The sequence below is a fragment of the Acinonyx jubatus genome, chromosome A3 (genome assembly GCF_027475565.1).
Source record: "Acinonyx jubatus isolate Ajub_Pintada_27869175 chromosome A3, VMU_Ajub_asm_v1.0, whole genome shotgun sequence".
Lineage (NCBI taxonomy): Eukaryota > Metazoa > Chordata > Mammalia > Carnivora > Felidae > Acinonyx > Acinonyx jubatus.
The window spans coordinates 104,177,348-104,203,669 of record NC_069388.1 but is presented as its reverse complement, the minus strand read 5'-3'; the positions used below and the strand labels follow the sequence as shown (position 1 = coordinate 104,203,669).

The following is a 26,322-nucleotide window of genomic DNA, read 5'->3' as shown; positions in this document are numbered from 1 at the left end:
ACCAGGAAACTGACTAGAGATAGAAAAGAAGACAAAATCAAGGACTGAGCCCTAGGACACTCCTATGTTAAAAGATTAGGGAGAAGAGAAGGAACCAGCAAAGGAAGCCAAGGAGGAGGGGCCAGGAGGGTATGGCATACTGGAAGCCAAGCAGAGCAAGTATTATCAAAGAACAGGGAATGAACATATATGCCAAATGCTGCTAACAGTTCAAGAAAGATGAAGACTGATAACTAACCATGGGACAACAGCAACATGGAGGTCACAGGTAACCTTGATAAGAGTCATTTCCAAGAAGGACTTGGGGGAAAGCCTGATTAAGCATATTTAAGGGAAATCAGGAGGAAAGAAATTAGACACAGGGAGCATAGATAGTGTTTTCTGGGATTTTTGCTGCATCTGGTGCAAAGAATGGAGTGGGAGCTGGTGGAGAACATGAAATTTTAAGATGGGAGGTATAATAGTACATTCATAAGAATGATTCAGTAAAGAATAAGTAGTCAGTGACGTAAGAGATAAGGGAGAGTGGCTATAGTGATGTCCTGAAACAAGAGAAAGATGGGATCTAGTGAACAAGTGGAGGCACTTGCTGTGAGTTTGAAAGGTACACACTGGCAGGTGAGCAGTCTGTGGAAGCCACATCCAATTGCTTTGATGCCCTCAATAAAGTAGGATGCGTGAACACCAGCCGAAAGCAATGCTGGGAGAGAAGGTGTTGAAAGTTTGAGGAGAGAGGGGGTCTGCAATAACTGTTATTTGGGGGAAGGGAAGGAGGAGGAGTGCTTCATTATCTTTTAGTTAATAAGTACCTGAAATTCAAATGTAATATAATTACTTCTATTCCAAGTGTGGGAAGAAGAGAAACGCATACATAATTTTGTCAAAAGGGGTAGCTATGCCATTAGAAGATATTGTCTCATGCAGCACCTTTTTCAAACATAGGTGTCTATATCCAGGAACAAACTGAAATATTGCCAAGTGAGGAGCTCCCTAAGAATTGTCTATGGGTGGTACTAGGAAAGGATAGGGTATCAGCCTCAAGGAAGAAAAACACTAAAATCTTTTTCCAGACGCTATAATTTAAGGCAAAATCTGGCCTTCTTCCTCCTGTACAATGATGATGGGTGGCTAGAGCCAGGAGAAGAACAGTAAGTGCAACTATCAGTATGGTAAACAATTTTTATTTAAAAAGTGGTGGTAGCTCAGAAGGCTGGTATCATAAAAATACTTGGTTGGTATCTAGAGTTAATGAAAAGCAGCATGGTTGATTTGCAACAACACGGATGGATCTAGAGGCTATAATGCTAAGCGAAATAAGTCAAAGAAAGACCAATACCATGTGATTTCACTCATGTGGAATTTTAAAAACCAAACAAACAAAGAAAAGAAACCAAAAAACAGACTCTTAAATACAGAGAACAAACTGGTGGTTACCGGAAGGGAGGTGGGTAGGGGGTTTGGGTGACATGGGTGATGGGGATTAAGAGTACACTTACCTTGATGAGCACTGAGTAATGTATAGAATTACTGAATCGGTATATTAGACACCTGAAACTAACGTAACACTGTATGTTAACCATAATCCAATTTAAAAAAAAAAAAAAGGAACTGACCTAAGTAACTTTAGAAAACAATGTTCGACCGGGAATGTAAAACCAAAAATAAATGAAAATTATACCATAAATAAATAAATAAATAAATAAATAAATAAACAAACAAACAAACAAACAAACAAACAAGATGGTTAGTAATTCAGAAAATGAGGGGGGACAGTTTGCTGTGGTGAGGTCAGGAACATTGTCTGGAAAGTGGAAGGGGATGCTCCACCATCCAGAACAGAGCCCAATCAAAAAGTAGATTCCTATGGAAAAGAGAGTGCCCAGTTGATAAGGCCTTGGCTCTACCCTGGCCTACAACTTGACCTTAACACCACTACCTAATCTTTCCATTTCCTCAGGGGGTGCTAAGTGTTACTGAACCACATACCAAAGAATTTTCACAACCTTTCCTATCTAGGAACACAAGTAGAGTAATAGGCACCATCAGAAGACACGGAGACTTTAACCTCTCCAGTTTCTTTCGAGAGGTCATCAGTGTCTTGGCAAGGAGGATTATAGACTCAGGAGCCCAACTGACATATGGCCTGGAGTGATTATAAAGCATTCTTTTCTATCTTTCCAGGAAGAGCCTGTTTTACTCCAAAGGCACAGAAAGTAGTCATGTGGAAATTCAGAGTTGTATTAGTTATCTATTGCTGTGCAATAAATTACCCCCAAACTTAACATCTTAAACACACATTTTTTTAATGTTTATTTATTTATTGAGAGAGAGAGACAAAGAGAGAGAATGCACAAGCAGAACGAGGGACGGAGAGAGAGAAGAGAAAGAATCCCAAGCAGGCTCTGTGCTGTCAACACAGAGCCTGATGCAGGGCTCGAGCTCACAAATCATGAGATCATGACCTGAGTCAAAATCAAGAGTTGGACACTTAACCGGCAGAGCCACCCAGGCGCCCCAGGGGTCATTTGAGATGCTGCTATCATAATAGTGAACTTCACAACTAACCAAACATAGCCTCTGGAAGTCTTCCCTTTAGATTGTTTTCCTCTATTCCCAGCTCTGAGTAAAATAAAACTCAGAAATGAAAGAAGGCCAGCTCTTGATCTTCTAAAATGTTGGCTTTCCTGGGCATAGTAGCCCCAGGGGGGCTGTTTTTATTTTTTATAACACACAAGCCTCTAGCTGCAGGCTTGGGGTCTGCTTTTGGCTCTGGGCTTCTGGTCTCCACACCACTTATGCTCACAGCTCTCACTGGCTCATGACTCATGTGGTCCCTCAGGATGTTTCTTTCCTTTCTTTTTCCTTTCTTTTCTTTCTTTTCTTTCTCTCTGAGCTTTAGTTCATTCATTGTCAACTGCTACTGTATTTCCCTCTCTGAAGGCCTTTGTCCACTGCCCAGGACACAGGCCCATTGCTTCCTGACAGGAGATTTTCCTAGGAAGGCAAGTGAATGAATGACACATACTTTTCTCACTCAAATCCTAGCCTGTCCTGCTTCCACCGAGAAAGAAATGGAAGGTACAATTACATAGGCAAGAGATACTTCAGAATGTTCCCACCTTCAGTTTAAACACAAATTTCCAAGCTTATGAGAAGAGAACTGAAAAGCCCACTGAGGAGCATTCTCCTAAGAAATGAGTTATGAGGAATTCACATCACACCAGAAACAATCTCATCCCTCATTATTGTCCACACCTCACAGAAGGACACTTGTCCAAGCCTGTTGTGCTTGGGAAGCTGCCCTGTGAGGAGCAGAGCAAAGGCTGGTGCTACTTGTCCAAAACCTCTTCAGCGGTGCACTTAACCCCATGTTCAGAACTACCCCAGAGCTCAGTGATGGAACCAATCAGCCGCTTCCTTTCCTGGAACTTTCTACAGCTCCAAGGAAGGTGGTGATGTGGGGCAGTGACTGGTTCATGCACTTCGGTGCCATACAAACCTGAGCCTGATTCCTGGTCCATCTTCTTACTGACAATCCTGGCAACCCTAGGCCCATGTCTGAGCCTTCTGTGCTTATTTCACATCCTTAGGGAAAGGATTAAATGATGAAGTTCTTGGGATGACTGGGTGGCTCAGCTGCTTAAGCGTCTGACTTTGGCTCAGGTCATGATCTCACAGTTCATGGGTTCAAGCCCCGCATCAGACTCTGCGCTGATAACAAGGGGCCTGGAGCCTGCTTCAGATTCTGTCTCTCTCTCTCTCTCTCTCTCTCTCTGCCCCTCCCCCACTTGTGTTCTGTCTCTCCAAAATAAATAAATAAATAAACATTTTCTTAAAAACTGATGTAGTTGTTGACATAGATTAGAAGCCCAGGGTCCCCACTACCCCTGATTTCCAAGACTGTCCTAATCCTCTTAGCAGCTCCCATTTTTCCACACTCCTTTCCATGAACACTCTTCTTCAAAAGGTACTACATCAGGAAAATCTCTGTGAACCTTTTGAGTGAAAGAAAGCTGGTAAGCTCATTTGTGCTGCGCCATTTGGGACCTTGAGGCCTCTCTGTCACTCATCAAGGGGTCTCTGTGGTTAAACAGGGACACATGGAGACACCTTGAAATCCTCTTCCCGGATCTACTCCCAACCTATGATGACTCCAATCATGCCAATCCTCAGCCCCGGGTAAACCCAATCATCCATTTTATCTACTCCTGTTCCTAAGCAACTGAAAATTATAAAAGCCAGCTGACCAGTTCCCATTATTAATCTATGTTATTCCACCTCAGTTGTTCACTAATCCTTTTATTCATCCTTATTAACTGTCTATCCTACTCCATATGGCAGCAATTCCAATCTATTCTACTCTTATAATCTTAAAGTACCCAAGACCCTTCTTTTTTTTTTAATGTTTATTTTTTTTTTTTTTTTTGAGAGAAACAGAGACAGAGAGAGAGAGTGCAAGCAGGGAAGAGGCAGAGAGAGACAGACAGAAAATCCCAAGCAGGCTTCCTGCTGTCAGCACAGAGCCTGATGTAGGGCTTGAACCCATAAACCATGAGATCTATGACCTGAGCTGAGCCTCCTACTTCACTGAAAACTTTAAGGTTCTCCCCCTCACCTCCCCCTTCCTTCACCTCAAAGTAGCTTCAGTGCTTCACCTGCCCCTCGGGCCTCTTCAGTATGCAAAGTAAGGATCTCAACCTGTCTCCAGTGCTAATGGTGATCACTGGGCTTTGGTTCTCCTAGATTCCATCACATTAATCAGCCCATCTCCCTCTCTCAAGTGTTCACTAGCTCCCACGATGCCTCTTCATGTGTCCTCGGCCCTGTCCCCACATCAGGCAACTCTCCTTCCACCCATCAACATCACACACACATCCCAATCACTACCCATGGTTCTCCATCACTCATTCACCTCTCAACTGCCCAGAATCAAGCTTCTATGTCAAATACTCCACCAAAAATGCTCTCTCCACTATCCCTGAGACCTTTCTAATTGGAAATCCTATGGCCTCATCTCAGTCCTCCTCCTATGTGACCCCTCCACAACACTCCTGAAACTCTGTTTCCTTCTGTGCTCTCTCCTCCTACGGATCATCCTCATCTCCACTGCCCCTGCCCCTTTCTCCTCCTAGCCCTCAAATGTAAACATTTCAGACGTCCTCCACCAGTGTCTTCTCTCTTCCACACATGCTTCTGTGCAATCATACCTACTCCCCTGGGTCTGGCTATTATCACATCAACACAAAAGACTCAAACTTACTTCACTAGTGCAGACCTCACTTCTAAATCTTCATTCCTTCTGAGATTTCCAGCTTCCTACCAAACATGACTCCAAAACCACCTGCCTTCACTGACAGCTCACCAATGCTACATCCATTTTAGAACAGAACTCACCACTTTTTCCACTAGACCCCAAGCAATCTGCACCTATGTTTCCTCTTCCTACTTTCCCTTTAATTATTTTCTCTTCTTACTCTGTTTATACAATTAGGTTCTTCCTTAGTTTACCTGAATAGAACTCCAATTCCTCAAATGACTGAAAGCCATCCAGTCACCAACCTTGCTGCTGGTTTTCCATTTCCATTGGCACCATCTTTACAATTCTGTCGTTGGGACCTTATTGCTGGTGATGCATCTTAAATCTCTCACATCCCCAAATGATGTTTATGACTCAGCAGTAACAGACCTGAAGCAATGGCCTTAAGGAGCGAGATCAATCCACTATAGTGAATACAGGGAACTTGAGTGGAGGCAAGATCAGGTTCATGATAGCTGCCACACAGCACAGAGAGATGCCCCCCGTGCGTCTGGTTACAAAGGGAGAGACCAGTGGTAGGTATCACAAGTCACAAACAAATACACTCTTCAGTTATTGCCCCCAGTTACTGGGGTCTGCAGGAATAAAGGTTACATTTAAGGACACTGCAAAATGCCTTGTCCAAAAAAAGAAGGGCCTCTATGCTTTCAGGCAGAAGCACCAGGAGGGAGAACATTTCTGCAAAGCATTATGAGGCTTCCCATAAAACACAACTGTCTTAGTCAGCTTGCCAAGGCCGTAACTATGGAAGTAGACTCAGTGTGCCAAGGGACCCTTCTCATTTGAAAACCAAAGCTGCCTTCCCTCTTCCCCACCCTGTTGGGAAAAAGCATCCCTGGCTTAGTCTTGCCAAGGTGGAACCAGCTTACCACGGCACTCTGATGCAGGACAGGGTGCAGAAGAGATACTTTCTCTAGTCACCTTCAGCTGCTTCTAAGGTTCCTGTGATTTATCAAAACACCAAGCAAGACTGGGACATGGTTCTAAGCGAAGCATGTTTCCCCTACTGGCAACGAACCTGTGAAGCAGATGGGAAAGGGCAGCGACCATCAGACGGCCGTCAGCCAAGCGAGGCCAGCTTTGCTAACCAACAATTCAGACACATTTGTCATTCCCTGCCTTCTGTGTCAGGCACTGCATCTTAAAAACAGGAGTCCTGTTTCAGCAAGACTATGTAGAAACATGCAGCCCATTTCCATTTCCTTCCATGCCACATGTGTCCGTTTTCTCCACAGTTTCCTGGTGATTTATAGTGATTGCAGGCAGTGAAGAGTCAGCAATGATTAACTGAAGGAGACACCTCTAAGTCACAGATCAATTCACTTCCTTCTTCAGCAATCTGAAGAAGGAATCTCATTTCTTTGTGGTTATTTCAGTACCTTTGCATCTTGGTAATAAATGAGACTTCCAGAGCTCATCTCTCCATCTGATAGTTTAAATCTTGGCAGTTGGTAGGGGAGAAGGGCAGAAGGGAAATTTTGCCAAGGGCATTTCCTACCAGGCCACATATTCCAGAAAACCTCACTCTGCACCCATCTCATTTTATGGACCATCAAAGACTGTATAGTAGCTCTCAAATGGTAGACAGAGATATAGGTTCAAGATGACATATTTCATCACTTATAGAATAACTTCTTGGGAAGGAGTTCTCAACCCTGAAGTCAACACCCATCAAAGTGGTCTTTGCAGCTGAGGAAGAGAATGATCTGAATTTTAAAAATCAGTAGACTATTCTCCTGGGTCACTTTTCAGTCCCTTCTGCCAGTCCTCTGGAGCAGGTACTAGCAAACCAGACTGATTTAGCTGGATCTTCTTTCCCTGCCACAACAGTGCAGTTAGCAATAAGGTGGTCAAAAAAGCAGGTCAGCAGATCAAGTGGGAGAGGAAGGAGAAAGAGGCAAATGAAGACTGTCCTCATTAATTAGTCCATGAATATTGTAAAGCTGAGTGCAGGGCCATGCCCAAACCACTGAAAGAGAAGGACGCTACGAACCAACAACTTTGACCATTTAATATGTGTGTCTTCATCACTAGACTCACTCCACACCAAAGTCAAACTGTTCTGTTCTCATTAAATACCTTTAGGGGCACCTGGTGGCTCAGTCAGTTAAGCGTCTGACTTTAGCTCAGGTCATGATCTCATGGTTCATGAGTTCGAGCCCAGGATCGGGCTCTGTGCTGACAGCTCAGAGCCTGGAGCCTGCTTCTGATTCTGTGTCTCCCTCTCTTTCTGTCTCTCTCTCTCTCTCTCTCTCTCTCTCTCTCTCTCTCAAAAAATGAATAAACATTTAAATACCTTTAGAACTTTATATCCTAGCCTGAATGGAGATGTGTTTTTGTGTGTGTATGTGTGTGTGGGTGGGTGGGTGTTTGTGCTGAAGAGTATATCCAGTTAAGATGTAGAAAAAAATACGAGTCAAATGCTGAAAAATCTGTAGAAAAATTAAATCCCAAGGGTTGTTTTTCTAGTGCCTGTCTTGGTTTTTTTTTTAATGTTATATTCTACTAAAATGTTTTGTTAAATAATTTTGTAACTTCAATCTCATTGCTAACAGTTCAGTCTTTGATGAAGCATCATAAAGTGCTTCCACTCATACTTCATTGGCCAAATCAAGTCACATGGTCATGCCTAACTTCAAGGGAGTCAGAAAGTATCCTGTCATTATTCACATCAAAGCAGTCACCAACCCATGTAGATTCTACTTCCAAGGATCGCCCAGATCATTCCCTTCCTAGCCATCGCTACTATGCGTTGAGCACTCAGGCCTCTGTACTTCTCACCTGCACTGTACCATTTCCCACTGCTGGTCTGGCCTCTCTCCAATCCATTCTGCAAGCAGAGGCCAGAGGTCACTTTTGAAAGCACAGTCTGTGCCCTCAGCAGAGTCCTGCAGATTTCAGGTCAGCATTCAAAACCCTTAGAATGACATGAAGACTCTAGGTGTGGCTAATGCCCACATGCCTGGCCTCATCTCCACCCCTCCCTCACATTCATTTTGCTGAACCCCTTACAACGTTGTCTCTTACTAAAGTTTACACTTCTGTTCCTGGCCCGTGCTACTCCCTTGGGCTGAGATACCTTTCCACCACTTCTCTTACCAGCTAACTAAATCAAGCCTTACAAAAATCAACTCAATAAATTTCTTTTTTTCTTAAATGTTTATTTATTTTTGACAGAGAGAGAGAGAGATAGAGCATGAGTAGGGGAGGGGCAGAGAGAGAGAGACACACAGAATCGGAAGCAGGCTCCAGGCTCTGAGCTGCCAGCACAGAGCCCGACGTGGGGCTCGAACCCACAGACTGTGAGATCATGACCTGAGCCAAAGTCGGATGCTCAACCCACTGAGTCACCCAGGGGCCCCAAGCCAAGAAATTTCTATTTGAGGAGACCTTCCCTAACTGTCCTCTACCCCAGGTTTGACCTGCGTGCATTGATGCCCCAGAGCACCCTGCGCATACTTTATTCTAAGCACTCTCCATACTGTGTTTAGCCTTCATTTTACTTACCTTGTTCCTACACGTGACTTTTAGCCTCTTGAAATCAGGAAATAATATCTAGCATTGTGCCAGATATGGATTAGGTATTCCCTAAATGCCAGCTGATTGGATGCATCTATAAAGATATGCCAGGCTTTGCGCTAAGTACTGAAGTCTCAAAGGTGAATCACATACACTATACAGAGACATATATACCATCAATGGGACTGTTCCTGGAAGAAAGAGCCAAACCAGCAGAGCCAAACCAGCGGGACCTAAAAACTGGAGAAAGAAGAAAAGGCTAGTTTCCTACCAACTAGGTAAACAAATGCTGTTTCAATTTCCATTCCTTTCCAGGCCCCAGGCACAGCAGCCCTTCCTTTGTAATAAATGATGTTTTCCTTTTCCTTTATCTTTTCTCTCCACTAAAATCCTCTGACCTCTCTCCTTCCCTAAGAATCCTGAGACGCCTCTAGAACAAATGCAAAAGCCTAATTTAGTTTATCCCTTCCAGATAACACATTTGCACCTTAAACCGCTTTATCACAGTGAGCAACAAGTTAATTCTAGAAGAAATTCAGGTTCACAGCTAGGGATTAGTGTCAGGATTAAGGACCACATCAAAGAGGGAAAAAAAAAAACACAGAGAATTTTGATCTACTTCTTAAGTCACAGATATAAGTGGTTTCCTTTTCGGACACATAGACGAGCTCTAGTGAGGAAGTACTATTCACCTGCACCGACCTACACAGGTAACAGGTAATGTCTCTGTCATCAGCCCTAAAGAGCACCACACACAATGAAGAAAAATGGACCATGCCTTCTTTTCTCCAAGCTTCCAGAGTCTCCCTGCATTTTTAGTCTGACTCCACTAACAAACTCCTCAGGAAAGAACTGGTTTACTCGTTAAGAATGTTTGTATTAAGCATAAAATAAAAAATGAAAATAGAATCCCATTTTTGCCTGGTTCCCAGAAAACAATATAACAACCACACATAGTATTTCCTAGGCTACACACATTATAACATCACTAAATAAACAAGGAGGCAAGACAGGTTACCCAATTTTCTAACTTTTCAATTTATCTGCAAAATGGATATGATAATGGCACCTACTTTACAACAGGGAATCTCAACGTCAACATTATCAGCATTTGGGCCTGGATAGTTCTGTTGTGGAGAGCTGTCCTGGGCCTCACAGGATGTTAGCAGCATCCCTGGCATCCAACCACTTGATTCTAGTAGTACTTCCCGCCCCCTCAGTTATGAAAATCAAAATGTCTCCCAGATATTATCAAATGTTCCCTGGGGTGCCAAACCATCCTTGGTTTAGCACCAAGGACAGAATAAACAAATCAATACACATCGAATGCTTAGACCTATTCCTGGCACATAGCAAATGCTCCACAACTCCACCCGGAGGATAACAGAGTCTCAAGAACAGGGAGACAGTTTGCCCTGTAACAGAGGATTTCACTATTCTTGTAGAGTTCCTAATAAAGTTACACATTTCTGAATCACCCTCCATCCATCAAAGGCCTTGGTAACGGGACCCAGGTGGCACCAGCCACCTGACAAACTTCTAAATACTACATGATTACCTCTCCCTCTCCCCTCTTGAATGATACAAGCAATTTGTTGAAAATAGTGTTTATTATCCCCCTTGATACTTGAATGCCTGCTCAGCCAAAGACATTGTACACTATAGAGAATATTTCTATTGGATTTTACAAACAATAAATATAACCCATCTGGCCTCGCTGTTTTTATCTTTGTTTAAAGGCCATTTTGTTAGAGTATTAAAAAATTCAGTCTCCCTACTGCAGAAGGAAATGTTACTGCATTGCAGTGACTCTTTGGTGCCCGACGGCTGTCCTCGTGCTCAGAAGTAACCAAAGCAGCCATTCCACTGGCAGACAATGCTCGCTGAGAGAGTTTACCCTATCCCAGGCCTGACCCCCTTCCTGTAACCTCTCTGCCCATTGTTTAGTCAAGTACAAATTGGGCAGCTGCTGTGCTCAAATGCCATGGCCCTTAAGCCACAGACAAGACCGACTGCCTTTCGTAATAGACAAATGAAGATAAAGACAATCCTCAGTTTGGTCCTCTCTTCCCTGACTAAAGATATACAGCTCAGTTCACGATTCCTCACAGACAATGAATAGTGTCCTGGCCCCTAACCATCTTGGTCTCCCTTCTTGAGATGCACTTTAATTTGTCAATGGACAAACCTTTCAAAATAAGATGTCCATACTGCACACCACACCCCAGAGACAATCTGACCATCAGAGAACCCAGCAGGACTATAACATCACTGATTACACTCAGTCACCTGCAATACAACCCAAGATGTTCATCTCTGTTCACAGGCAAGGCTTCCCAGATGCTTCCTCTTTAAGGCAAAGTAAGACTCAGGTCTTTTCATGTAAATTCCGTTCCAACACTTTACCCTCATCCTATATATTCAAGGTCATATTTTGAACCAAAAATTTGTATTTTCTATTTATCTCTACCATATTTAGTCTTGTTGTCTTTTTCTTTAATGTTAATTCATTTTTTGAGAAAGACAGAGCATGAGTCAGGGAGGGGCAGAGAGAGGGGGAGACACAGAATCCAAAGCAGGCTCCATCCAGGCTGTGAGCTGTCAGCACAGAGCCCGATGAGGGGCTCGAACTCACAAACCATGAGATCATGACCTGAGCCAAAGTTGGACACTTAACCAACTGAGCCACCCAGGCGCTGCTAATCTGGTTGTCTTGAGAAGGAGCCAGAATGCCAAGATAGCTTGGAATGTTCATCCTGTAAACCATGGCTTCAGCTACTTCTTCCTCCTGCAACCTTTCTCAGCAGCTGACTGAATAAACTAAGTCAGGGGTAGGCAAACTATAGCCCATGGGCCAAATCCAAGGCACCACTTGCTTTTATAAATAAAGTTTTATTGGAACACAGCCATAATCATTTATATGCCTATCGTCTATGGCTGCTTTTCCACTATAATACCAAAGTGAATAGTTGCAACAGAAACCATATAGTCTACAAACCAAAAGTTTTACTATCTGACTCTTTACAGAAAATGTTTACTGATCCCCAAACTAAAGTCTTGAAATATATGTATGTATAAAATATACATATATACATACATACATATATATACATATATACATGTATATATACACACATATATATATGTATATATGTATGTATATATGTATATCAAGTCAAATCAAGTCAAGACAGGGTGCTATGGGCCTACAGTTTATTACAAATGATTAATCAGGACATTTAGGAACAGCGGTTCATACAGTTTTGAATACATGTAAAAATGCAGTCATTCCTAGGGTCTGTGTAGAATTCAAGATACATTCTGCTCTTGGTGTTGCTTGATCCTAATAATCTCATCAAAGTAAGAATGGGATTAATTAATTAACTGTTTATTAACTAATTCAAAAACTCTTCTGCTCTGATACAGACAGATGAAGGAAAAGAATGAGAACCAGAACAAGTAAATTTTAAAGGAAAGACAGGCTGGGAAGAAAATGTATTGTAAGAAGTAGCCAGAGGCCCAAGAGGGGCCTCTGCAGAGATAGATTTGTTCCAATGGTGGTTAATGCTTCCCACCATGCTGGCTTGGCTTTGTTAGGGTTTGACGTTGCTCCAGAGGCACATAACTTAGAAAATTACCACGGTCCCTGCCTGAGACTGCTATCAGATGGGCTCCCTCACAGTTGCCCCCATAGACAGGTGATTACTTACCAAATCCCAACACTGTATTGGAATCCAACATCTTGCATGGTGGTAAATTCTCACAGCCTTAAGTCTAGGCAACCCAAAGCCATCTGTCTTCTTTTAAAGCCTGTTCCCCTTTCTCTTTCCAACTGACAGTCCCCACAGCAGGTGCCTAGAGCCAGAGCACAGCAGTCTAGACTGTGCAAGGTAAGCCTGACTGCTCAGAGAAAAAAAACAATATTTGCACTTGAAAACACATAGGCACTAAAATACCCAATTGCTAAGAAATGTTCAGCCCAATGCACTGAGCCTGAAAATGATCTCAGACTGGGTCATCTCCCAGGGAGGGAGAGAATATTACCAAGGCTAAGGTCATCGGCTCTGGTATCTGGCAGACCCAGAATGGAATCTTCACCTGTGGCTTGAGGCTTCCAAGCCTCAATTTCATCAAGCAATAGTAATGCTTCCTCACAGGGTTAGTGTAAGAATAAATGACATAATGCAGGCACCTGGGTAGCTCAGTTGGTTAAGCATCTGACTTCGACTCAGGTCGTGATCTCACAGTTTGTGGGTTTGAGCCCCGCATGGGGCTGCATGGACAGTTCAGAGCCTGGATCCTGTTTCAGATTCCGAGTCTCCCTCTCTCTCTGCCCCTCCCCCGCTCATGCTCTGTCTGTGTCTCTCAAAAATAAACATTTTTTAAAAAGAATAAATGATATAATGCATATAAAGGACATAGTACCAGGTACGCAGTAAGCATTCAGAAAATATTCATTCTAACTTTATCATTATCTTCATGTTTATATTAACAAGCACATAGGAGATATTTGAATGTCCAACGATGTAAGGCAATGCCCCAAGTATCCCTCTTTGAGCAACAACACTGAAATCACATGCCCCATTTAAATGAGAACACAAAGGCCTACAAGTTTCTAGATTTCCCCAAGGCAAGAAAAGAAGCAGTGATTCAAATGTGGAAAGAATGCTTTCAGTCCACTGCCTATTTGAGATACTCTCATAAAAGAAGTCATTATGTTATTCAACAAGTAATCGCCTTTGTTTTATTATTTTTCCAAATAAAAAATCAACCATGTCAAACCTAAGAGCCAGGAGTCCCCAAGTCCTCCAGCCTTTACCAAGTAACCCTTCCCTGTAACATTTGTATCAAGTACGATACAGGTTCAACTACTTAAAATAAATAAATAAATAAATAAATAAATAAATAAATAAATAAATAAATAAAAAGAAAGAGATACAAAAACACTGTGGGTCCAGCAAGACAGAAGTTTACTCCATCTTTATGGTAACAGTCCAGACAGGAGACAACATTGAATGGCTCTGCTCCACAAGAGCATGTGGGAACCCAGCCTCCTTCTGCCTTGTTGTGCCAGCTCATGCGGTTCCCTGGACCAGCAGCACCAGCATCACACAAGAACTGGTTAAAAATGCAAATTCTCATGCCCAACCCCATATCTACTGAGTCAAAAACTCTGGGGTACGGCTCTGCAATCTGCACTTGACAAGCCTTCTAGGAGTTGCCCTTATCTTTGAGGTCAAACTGGACTTACTGCTACTTCCATGTTCTTGGCCATGGAAAGGAGGAAAAAAGGAGATAAGGGGCAAGTCATTTCCCATCAAGAAAATAAAATGGAAATTACTCATGTTGCACATTTTGTTCACCCTCCCCTGACAAAATGCACAGTCAAAAGGACACATCTAGCTGCAAAGCAAACATAGTCTCTAGCAAGGCAGTCATGTGCCTTGGTGAGTCCTAGATGGAAAAGCAAGAATAGATGTTGGTAGACAATTAGAAGTCACTGCCACACTAATAGAGGAAATGGCTATAGCCTCCCAGCCCCACATGATGGGAAGCCCAACATCCCATCTCATCTCAGGCAGGCTGCATTTTCTTCCTCTAGCTTTGCCTTCTTCCATCCCCTAAATAACGATCTTAGTCAGGTCAGTCCTCTTAAGGCTACCCTCTTCTCTTCCTCTCCCTCATCACCCCAGTCTCTTTCTTTCATTTCTCCCCAAACCCTTACACGACAGCGGTTATGTGGAACATAAGTGTGGGTGTGGGGCATACTAATGCCCAGTGAGTAACTTAAAATCAAAGCCACGCTATTCTAAAGATCCCCTCAATCATTCCTACCAGAACCTCTCCCCGGTCAACTTTCTTGCCTTTCTCCATCTCTGAGTCCCTCATCAATTCATTTCTCAGCTGCCCATGGGACTCTAAAACTGCTCCCAGATTCTTAGAGAAATTCTGCCCTCTCTTGGTCTCTGAACTCAGCCAATGGGGGCAGGAAAACAGAGCAAGAAGAACATCCCCTCATATCTAAAGGAGCTAACAATGAATTGTTCAAAACAAAGGCAAATCTCAGACAGGAATTCTTCTATCAGGTTGAAAACAATACATTTTTTTCCACCCCCAGCATGTGTCGTGGTGCCATCATGCACAGCATTTCATCTCTGAAACAGTGTTTTCCTAGCAGTGATGCTGTTGGATCACCAGGTAAATTTAACTCAATCAAATCAAAAGGGTGTAGAAGAAGGAAGTATGCAGTAGGTAGCATTGTTTCACATGTTTATTTTTCATTTTCAAAAACGGGCTCAAGACTAAATTCTACTCTGAAATGGCAAAGACCTATTAAAACATTCTTTCTAGAAGAGCATTTCCTTCCATGCTATCAACAGGCTATTTCACTTAATTGCCAGAGAGAAAAAATGTTTACTTAATTAAAATCTTTACATAAAAGAAGTATTGGGGTAAAAAGTTGAAACAGTACAAAGAAGCACAAAAGATGCATCTCCCTCCGTACTATGTTTCCCCTCAAAGTTTACTTTGGTAACAACTGCACATGCCTCCTTCCAGGAAAATAATGTGCATTTTATAATGATGCTTATGGCTAAGCATTAATTGGACATCTACTCTGCACTGGGCACGGCACTAAACATTTTTCACATAAGCTTATAACCCTCATGCCAGCCTTATGAGTAACCCCCATTTTACAGGTGAGGAAACTGAGGCACGGGGAGGGACCTGGGCAACGTAGCCAAGGTCACGCATCAAGTCATACTCCACAAGTAGTGGAGTACTGCCAGCCCAGGCAGGTGGACTCCAGAGTCCAGGCTATACAGCAGCACACTGAGAGGGATCATCTCCACCCAGCGGACCCTTATTCCTCAAAGGAAAGCCATCGAGACACTCACTCCTGGAACCCCAATGCAGCTGCTCAAGAGACGTTCCCTCCCACAACGATGCATAGCATTTTCAGATTATTCTCCACTCAAGAAATAAAACAGTATTTTTAAAATAAAATTGCAAAATAGAGAGAACCTTGTGGGAAAAGAGATTAGACCCAAGGCATAGCTAAGAATTGGGGGTAGATGGCCCCTCCCTTCCCTTTCCCTGTGTCCTCTCTCCTAAGGATTGCTGATGTGAGCATTTCCAGGATTACAGATGAAAGAGGGAGGAGCCAGAGGGGTCTTCTTCCAGCCCAGAAGTAAAGGCAGGGGAGGCATCTTCCAGGTGGTTCCATCTGGGGAGAAGACTGCTCCACAGGGGGTGGCATGACCCCCGAGTCTCAGAAAGGGGATTGGGATTGAGCGGTGTCAAAGAAAAATTGCACCACACAGAGAAACTGGCAAAGAAGACTTTATTCAAGACTCTCTCAATAGAGAGGAGAGACTGAACAAAAGGCAAGGTGGGAGAGCTGTGAAGTGTTGGAGCGAGCTGGTGGAAAAATATTAGAGGAAGTTAGCAGAGAGGCTGGCCAATGTCAGTAGGCCATGTGTGTTTGCTAATTGGTGCTATGGAAGTTAGACTCCTACCTGCCCAAAGAGAACGGGAGATGGGGTGCTAGCTTTCCTGATGACTGTATTTCAAAGCTCCCAGATCCCAGAGAAAGACACTCCTGGCTTTAAAACTGGCAAGAGGCAAGGGGAAGATTGACATCTCAAAGGAGCAGAGAAAGAATTAATAATTGAAGTTCTTCCAAAGTAAGTGCTCTAAGGAAAAGGAGGTCAGAGGCCCAGAGTCAGGAAGGAGCCCTGTTGTAGGATTCACAAGTTGGACCAAGCTGATGGCCAGCTGGGTCAGCGGGCTCCTTCCAAGTGACAGGGTCCTCCACACACTTTGCACACAGGCCCTGAAGCCTAGATCTGAAGCAGGCCGCCTTTGTCCCACTGTAGCAATTCAAAACTGATTTTTCCTCTCATTGTGAAAAGAGCCCCTGTGTTTAGAGAGTGATTTTTCCCCCTTCAGCTTGGGCTTTCTTCCCTCTCCTTTGGCATCTAAACTGTTAGGAGTTTGAAAATCATTTCATTTAAAGAGAACTGAATAGCGAAGCCTTCTTAATCAGTTCTGAGCACTGCACCAACATAGCTGACGTTGCATGTTTTAAATCTGCCCAGCTCCCTGCAGAGGCAAGATAGCAACCATTTAAACACGGCTGTTGCTAGCGGGCATTTTTTTTTTCCTGCTTAATTCTGGACAGCTTTTACCTGAGTGGCTCAGGTACAGTTCTACTCGGAGACAAGCCTCTCCAATGGGAGGCCGTTGGCAAGGAAGATGCTGAAACACTGTCAATAGCAATTCATGCAGAAAAGAGAAGAAATTCTATTTAAATAGAATTATTAGTAGCATAATCCATAGCCTTGACTGTAGACCGTGCCTGCGTCTAACTTTGGAAAAGAAAAATGACTCATTTAAGCTTCTTCAAGGGAGACTTTGTCAAAACTTATTTCCCATCCTTTCTGCCATCCCTTCTGCTGGGATGTGAAGGAGTTCTTCCATACCTCCACTGAGCCATCAAATCATCTCTTTCCTTTTCATTGGGAAGCTTGGCATTTACATCATGACAGGAGACATACTTAAAATCCAAAGCCTCAGCTGCTTCCCCCCTCCACCTGCCTGGGAGCAGGAGAAAACCTGTCAAAGCGGCAGTGGTCATTCTGGTTTATCTCACAACAAGCTAAGTACCAGATTGACAGTAATGGGGCTGCTTTGAGGAGTGACTGAAAGGCTGTGCTCTGAGGTCTATTTCTTCATCCTTTCTTCTTAACTGGAAAATTGATCCCTCTGTATCTCAGGAAGCACCATCCAGGTGTCATAAAAACATGGCCCCAGGGAGTCCCTAAGATAATCCCCCTCGAGTGTGTTCCAGCTCCCCACCCTAGGAACCTCCATTAGATTCTCTAGTCACTTCAGGCAGGATATGAACCAAGTGGAGAGACAGTTCTCATTTTGCAGAGAGCAGCAGAGCCAAGAGCCAACAATGCAGGTTGTGACCTCCAACGCAGGTTATACAGCCCCTCTCTCCTCCTGAGTAAAACCACACGGTGACCATAAGGGAGATCCACATCCACAGTGAAAAGAAGAAAAGAGCTATCACTCAGTGAGCAGCACAGAACCAGACAGAGACAAGGGAGGATCTGGCCCCATCTGATGGAGCTTGGTCAGGGGACAGAACAAATCCATCAACCTGCAAAGCCTGTAGCCTGCCCTTAAGACCTGTGCCGCCTGCCATCTAGCTTCCTCCAAAGCCAGCTTTGCATTTCAGAAGAGTTTTCTTAACTGTGACAGGAAAGCTACTACTCTCAGTTTTGTTTTGTTTTTAAAATGTTTTTAAGGTCATGTTGTTTTTATGAAACACCATTCAACTAATGTCCAATCAAGCCTCGGAGACTTCAAGATCTTATTTTTAAATATTTTCAAATACATACCTGAAAGTATTTTCTAAAAATGGCCAAATGAAATACAGAGATTGTTATGGAAAACTGAGAGTGTGGCATTTTAAAAATGGTCAGAACCCCTTCCCCACCCATGATACCCCAAAGGGCAGTGCCTGAAGCCCCATGCTTCAGCAAACAATGCAGCCTACCTCCTCATCGCCACCTTTACAGATCCACAATCCACACCATCACAATAATAACCAACTGAAATGGAAGACACTTACCCCAGAAACCCAGGAGAGTGGTTTCAATTCACATTCAATTTGGCTCTGAGCTTTCTGGAAAACAATGCAAAAGAAAAGCATTGTGAGCTTCCTGGCTTATGTATCTTCTCACTAGTATAAGCTCTAATGGGGTCCAAACTCACCTTTCTGGCTTTACAGCCTGGGGGTAGGGGACATAAGCGTTTTGCACAAGTTTTACGAGCTGAGATGAATTTGAACTTGAACCCCTGGTCAACTGAACCTTTCTGAGTTCCTGTGCCACTTTGCGCTTTGCACTTTGCACTTTGCACTTTGTCTTTCCCTCCTGCCCTCAAATACAGCTCATCCCTGAACCTGGATAGCAGCAAGGCACACAGTGGCCAGGCAAGGCTTTGGCAACAGCAGGATTCGTACTTATGTGTCACTGGGCCAGTAAGCTAGAGTTTGCATGTGATTATGCGTGTACACAGGTACTCACATCTTTCAAAGCTTCCTCAGAGGCACAGGATGGAGAGAACTGTGCTCTTGCACTAATCAGTTGAGTGAATGTGGCAAAGACTGATAGGAAAGGAAATTAACACTTATGTTCAGGCCAGCTGAGCTAGGAGAATTTGCATCTATTCACCCTATTTAGTACACCTGAACAGTTTGCAAGATGAGGGAAATGAGGCTAAGATGAGCACTAAATAATGGAGTCTTTGGAACTTCACACCATAGGCTTTTCCCATAACACAATATTGGGCTCCAAACCCCATACTGTGTCTTTCTTCACTTATAATATGAGGAGATTTGTGGATATTTATTGAGAAGCACATACGTGTACATATGCGTATGTGTATACATGCAGGGGAAGTACCTTAAAGAAATACCCTAAAGAGTTAACAACAGGTTTTTTCTAGGAGTGGGGAATGGACACAGCAGAGGAAAAGGGAGCAGATGGGGAAGAGGGACATAAACTTTTACAATTAAAATGTACTTATGTGGGGCCCTGGGTGGCTCAGTCGGTTGTGTCTCCAACTCTTGATTTCTGCTCAAGTCACGATCTCATGGTTCACAAGATTAAGCCCCATATCAATGTCAGTGCAGAGCCTGCTTGAAATTCTCTCTCTCTCCCTCTCTCTCTGCCCCTCCCCTGCCTACGTGTGTGCACTCTCTCTCTCTCTCTTTCCCCCAAAAAATTAAAAAGTAAATTAAATAAATTTTTAAACAAAATGTATTTATGTATTACTTGTGCAATTAAAACAAAATAAAGTAAAATAAAATAAAAAATAAAATAAAATGGATTGAACCAGACAATTCCAGAAGTCCCTTCCAGCTATAGCATCCTGTATTCTCACCGAGCAGCAGGTTCAGCAACCTCCTGCAGACCCACTTTACCTAAAAATGCAGGGTTGTTTTGACTAACAGTGTGGAGCAATTGTGCCATCTAGCTGTCACATCAAAAATTACAAAGGACCTTTCCCTTTAACAGGAGTTTGGCATTAGCTAAGTGTTCAGCATTCAGCCTTGAGGGAAAACAACAGCTTCATTTTTATTTAGCAATGATAAGTAATTAAGTTAATAGGATAAAAGTAATTTTATCTATGATAAAATTTCGCCATTATTCCACCAAGCCAACTAGTGCTGTGTTCTCTATTATCCCCAAGCTGACATTTTCACTTTCAGATTCATAGATTCACACAATGTTATCGCCAGAAAGAACTTTAGGCATCCATTGAACCTGCCTGCATCATTTTACAGAGAAGGAAATCTGTCTCTGTGATGAGCGCCCCTCTTTTCAGCAACAGTGCCATTCACCCTCAAGTCAGCTACTGAAGGAATGAATGCTGGGAGGAAATCTCCTACCTAGAAATGTCCTACCTACAGATTCTGAAACTGCCACCCGGCACTGGATTAAGAGGCAAATCAAACCAAGCAGCGTTTGAGGTCATAATCTCGAAGACACAACTTTGGATCCATACTAGGTCAACATGAGTTAAAGAAAGAAGGTAGATAAGGATAAATATATACATTAATTTCCCAATAAGTTATCAGGGAGGAAAAAAATATGACTTCCAGGAAATTCCAAATAAGTTTAAAAAGTCACCAAATGATTGGCTTGTCTGGGACACCCATGATAGTGTCCTACCAGATCTGCTGCAGCGTGTGTGGGGCCTGTACTTGTGGGAGAATTAGCAGAGCACCCCATATTTATTTTACATGCAAACATACACCTACAAACACAAACACAGATGCACACATTCATACCTGTGACAGTAGCTGTGAGGGCAAATCACTAAGCCTCAGTTCAACCACCGGTGAAATGAAAATAGTATCACCAATTCCACAGAGTCATTTTAAGAATTAAATGAGACCATTTAAATGCATTTAATTTCATTAAATGAGATGCATTTAAAGTGCGTGGCACAGTCCCCAGCATACAGTAAGCACTCAATAAATGAAATTAGTGGTGGTACTATTTCATTATTGTTAAGAAAATGTTGTGCTCTGTAGGATCTTAAGTGTTCCATCGGTGGCATGTCAAGCAGAGGCCAAATGACCAGCTGTCACCCAAGTTATGTAGGAGAGTCCTTCCTTAGGTAGGAGGTTGAATCTCATGGACTCCAATGTGCCTTCTAACTCCATGTCTCTGTGACTTAGTCTTTCTATGGTTTAACACATACAAAGGGTCAGCAAGGTCTTTAATCTTCCAATCCCACCTCACCTCAACTGTGTCCTCCAAGAACAAACCTGTCTGTCAAAACAAAGCAAGAATGTAAGGCAAGATCTAATATTTGGACAGAGAAAAGGAGGGGTAACTATATAGCTACAGCCCCTCCCTTTTTTTGTCACTTACTACAATGCCTAATATTTATGTAATAAACATTTCTTGATGAACTATTCCTCGGCATGCTTGCTTTCTTTCGTCTCTACTTGACGAAAGCATTGCCTTTTCCTTGCCCATTTAGAACAGTGAAACTGGGCATCACATGGATTGCCTCTTCTGCCCTATATAAGGGATTTGTGATTTCAAATCATATTCTCACTAAAACTAAAGTCCTCTATAACTAACCAATGTTGAATTCTTTGTCACATACATGTTCTTAACCTTTTGCATAGTGGGATGGATGTCTATATCAGTCAGTAAAATCTATAAATGCACAAGTAAAGTACATTGTATCACAAACAGACCAATCATATTGAAACACAGTTTTGTCCATGGATCTCCAAGGCCCCATGAATGCCAAGTAAGAACCCATGAGAAGGGACCCAGTAAGGGATACACTTACCAAAGACACAGGTTGGGATGGACATGCTAACCAATGATAACCAGTGAGTTGCCTTTGGTCCCCAGCTCCCCATCTTTGCAAACAGGTCATTATCGGCCCCATGCTCTCCTCTGATCCAGAGAAGACAACTTCCTTGAGCTAGCCACCTCTTCCCTATTTTTTCATTTTTTATTGCAAGAAAGAATGTTCACATAAGACAACACAGAAGCTCTATTGTGCTTTGTCTATTGTTTGTCTCCCTGGGCATAAGACAGAACACAGAGTACTAGGGTCATTATGGTGTGATGCACAGAATAACAACTTTGAGATGAGCCAGTACAAACTGTGAATCCCACTTCCAGCCTGGGGTAAGTCATCGAGTGCTTCTTCCTCTGAGGGATAGGAACAAGGAGTGTTATAGGAATGATATAAGTGTCTGGCACAGAGCCTAGAGAATGGTTACTGTTCCATAGAAGGTGATTCCCTTCCTCCATACAAGAAGGTAAACCAGCAATGTGCTGGCTATTTCCCTTTCACCCTTTCAAATCTGCTCTCTACCCATCTTCCTCAACTCTTTGCTGTCAGAGGTGGACAAGTTCAGACTGCATCAGTGCATTCACCTGCCCTTGGCATTAGTTAGATCCCAGGCATTCAGAAATACCAGCTGGGTACTGGAAGAGAAGAAGAAAGTAAAATCAAGTTTTAAAATCATCTATCTCCCTCCCCATCAGGTCAGCTGAGCTAGGTGCACACATCTAACAAAGGCAGCCCTCTCTATAAAGCCATTCTCTCTGGACTCCCATTACCACTCTCCCCTTGCTGCTCAGGCCTAGGGATAGGCTCCTGACATGCTAGCCCAGAATGATGCACCACCCTTTACTGTTCTCCCTTAATCCTTCCCACACCATTATAAATAGTCCTTTCACTAAAATCTCCATGGTTACACCATTGGTATAGTATCTGCTTCCTACTGGAACCCCAAGTGACATAGACAATAGCAGATAAAATGAAGAAGGCACCTAGAGTAGTCTAGAAGGCATGTGTCAAATCATTCAGACACAATCATGCTCACACACACACACACACACACCAGCTTGGTATTTCCTGTATTGATGTAATCTGGATAATACATCCTTTTCCTTGTTCTGGTATGAATGGCTCTTTTTGATATTTAAAAGAAAGAAAGAAAGAAAGAAAGAAAGAAAGAAAGAAAGAAAGAAAGGAAGAAAGGAAGAAAGAAAGGAAGGAGGCAGGGAGGAAGAAAGGGAGGGAGGAAGGAAGGAAGGAAGGAAGGGGAAGGAAGGGAAAGAAAGAAAGAAAGAAAGAAAGAAAGAAAGGGAAAGAGAAAGAAAGAAAGAAAGAAAGAAAGAGGTTGGAAGGAAGAAAGAAACATACACTTGAGGGATAAAGCAAACTTCTTCATGGTTACTCACAGCAAAAGGTAAAAAGCAGAATGGAAGGTACAGAATTAAAAGCTAGATTCCTGCAATTATATCTTGCTTTATAGATCTGACTTTGGAACCATGTCCATATTTCATATAATTATAAAATTAAATTTTAAAGCAAAGCTAAGACTCAAAAGTAAAATTAACCAAATGGATCTAAGTATGTATCAGCTTGACGATATAACCACACAAAAAGGAAATGTTTCAAAAAACTTTATAATACAGTAACTTGACAATTTATCCTTAGTGGGGTATACCTTAAGGCACTGGTTCTCAACTATTGGCAATTTCGACCCCCAGAGACATATGGCAATGTCTGGAGACATTTTTGATTACCACAACAGGCAGGAATTGATACTGGTATCTAAGAAGTAATCAGAGGCCAGAAATGCTGGTAAACATTGTGTAATACACAGGCCAGCTCCCCATGGCAAAAACTATCTGGTCCAAATATCAATATTACTGTTGAGCAGTACTGAGAAATCCTGTTTAGGGCAGGGATCAGCAAATTCTTCTTAATAGAACAAACACTAAATATTTTAGGTTTGTGAATCATACAGTTTCTCTTGCATCTATCTACTCAACTCTGCTGATACAGTGAAAAAGGAGCTATGGACAATATCTAACGGAATGAGCATGGCTGTGTTCCAATAAAACTTTATTGACTAAAACAGCCTGCCAACTCATAGCTATAATTTGCTGACCTCTAACTCAGTACAAAAGGAACTTAAAAGGTGCTCAAACTAATTTCATAATTGGTTATAGTTTTGGTATTTGTGTTTTGAGACTGTTGTGAGATAATGCAAATGAAAAATTATGTTGGAACCATTAGGGACTAGATTATTCTATGTACAACAGCAAAGAATTATAACATAAAAATGTTTTAATGTTCAAAGCAGTAGCAACATTATACACTTTGAAATAAATCTAGTGAAATATATGCAAGATCCCTCCACTGAAAACTGTTAAGACATTTCTGAGAAATTTTAAAAGATCTAAATAAATGGAGAAATGTGTGAGCCTCGTGGAATGAAAGGATCAATATTGTTAAGATGTCCAGGCTCCTTAAATTGATAAATAAGTTAAATGTTATGTCAAAAAATGCTAATAAGGTACATTGAAAAAAAATAGACACCATGATTCTAAAATATACAAGGAAATTCAATGAATCTGTAATATTCAAATAATCTCGAAAAAGAATAAAGTAGGTTTTGCACTATCTGGTTTCAAGACTTACTATAAAGCTGTATTAATCAATAGTAGGGTAATGAATAAGGACAAATAGATAAAATGGAACAGAATAGGGTGTCCAGAAATAGGCACACAACATAAAACAAACTGACTTCAACAAATTGATTTTACCAAGTCAATTTAAAGGGTAAAAATGATCTTTTTTCACAAACATTGCTGGAACAAATAGATATCTAGGTAGGAAAACATGAACATCAACTCAATCTCATCCCACACACACAAAATTAACCTCAGATGGATCAAAGTTCTAAGAAAAAGCACAGAACCCTGATACTTCTAGATTTCATAGAAAAATATCTTCATGATTTCAGAGTTGGCAAAATTGTCTTGTACCAGACACAAAAATCACATGCCATAAAAGAAAGAAATGGACAGATTAGACCTCATCAAAATTAAAAATTTCTGTTCATCACAAGATACCAGTAAGAAAAAGAAGTCAAGTCACCAACTGGGAAAAACTATTTTCAGCAAACATACGTAACCAACAAACAGAAACAAAAACAAAAACCCAAAAAAACATGTACTCGGTATATGCAAAAACAGTAAAAAGATGAAAGACTGACTTAACGTACATGGAGACACTTCTAAATGCAGAAAGATACACACACACACACACACACACACACACACACAAAACAGCCAATAAACACATGAAAAGGTAATCAACATCATTAGACATCAGGGAAGTGAAAATTTAAACCACACTATCACTCCATTCCAACGAGAACAACAAAAATTAAAGACTGACGACACCATATATTGGTAAGGATGTAGAGCCACCAGAACACTCCATGTGTTGCTGGTCAGTGTATAAAAGTGTACAACTACATCAGACGGGCCATGAGTTGGTAACTGTTGAATCTGAGCGATGGGTACCTGCATAATCATTAGTCTACTCTCTCCACTTTTGGGTATATATGAAATTTTGATCATAAAACCTTTAAAAGAAATAAAAACAGTGGGTCTCTGTAACCAAGGAAATGACCCTGATTCTCAGAAAAAAATATGTATTTTCCCCAGCCCCAACAATTAATACCAATCAGTGGTAGTGTCTGTTTCAAATTCAGGCTGCAAATTAGAGACTTTTTTAAAATATAAATCCCAGGCACCACTCTGGACTGATTAAATCGTTATCTCCAGGGATAGGGACCGAGTACAGTATTTGTTTAAACTCTCCAGGAAATTCTAATGTTCAGTCATGATTGAAAACCACAGATAAATATAATCTTAACTGCTGGTTGCTTTGTGTGTCCTGACAAGGAACAGAATTGACCCCACATGAGACCGTTTGTAGAAACGTGGGTAGGATTAAGGGAACAAATGTACCCTGCAGAAAGTTCTTAATACTTAATACTAAGGGAAAAGCAACAGAGTAGCATTACCAGAGGCCAGTGTGGGCCGGGGCTGTGGGAGAGCCATCGTCATAGAAGTGAACTGATGCAATACACAGGTACACTGACCTCCCTTCCTTCCACCTTCCAGGCTGGCAAGGAAGCCTGGAGTGACACTCCTGGAGGGCACACAGAGCATGCCAGAATTGGAAGTATACCAAGGGAGTGATGTCAGACCAATAATTCCAATTCTCTGTGCCAATCTGGCCTTTCCACCCAACACCTGACTTCCCCTCCTCCTCCTTGCCCACTGGAGATTGGAGGAACAACTGAATCACTTTCTTGAACCTACCAATGAGGAAGGGGCTAGAGGCCAGTCTAGTGGGGGGAGCATGGGGTGGGGTCTTTGAGATTTGCAGAAATTACCTATCAGTCACAAAGAATTTAAGTCACCAATCTACAGGAACTGTGAAATCACATGTTATCTCACCAGCAGAGAATTAGCCTCTTTCCTGGCCAGAAAGAAAGTAAGAAAGAGAAAAAGAGGAGGAGGGAGGGAGGAAGGGAGAGAGGAAGGAAGGAAGGAAGG

At 42.2% G+C, this 26,322-nt stretch overlaps 1 long non-coding RNA gene across 1 annotated transcript in view; it reads right to left on the bottom strand.

The window, feature by feature from the left end:
• The window catches only part of LOC128311269 (uncharacterized), a 395,847-nt gene that overhangs the window by 341,671 nt on the left and 27,854 nt on the right, over positions 1-26,322 (bottom strand). Inside the window, exon 2 of the long non-coding RNA XR_008289500.1 lies at positions 18,480-18,533. This is a non-coding gene — a long non-coding RNA (uncharacterized LOC128311269). The remainder of the gene's footprint in view (positions 1-18,479; positions 18,534-26,322) is intronic.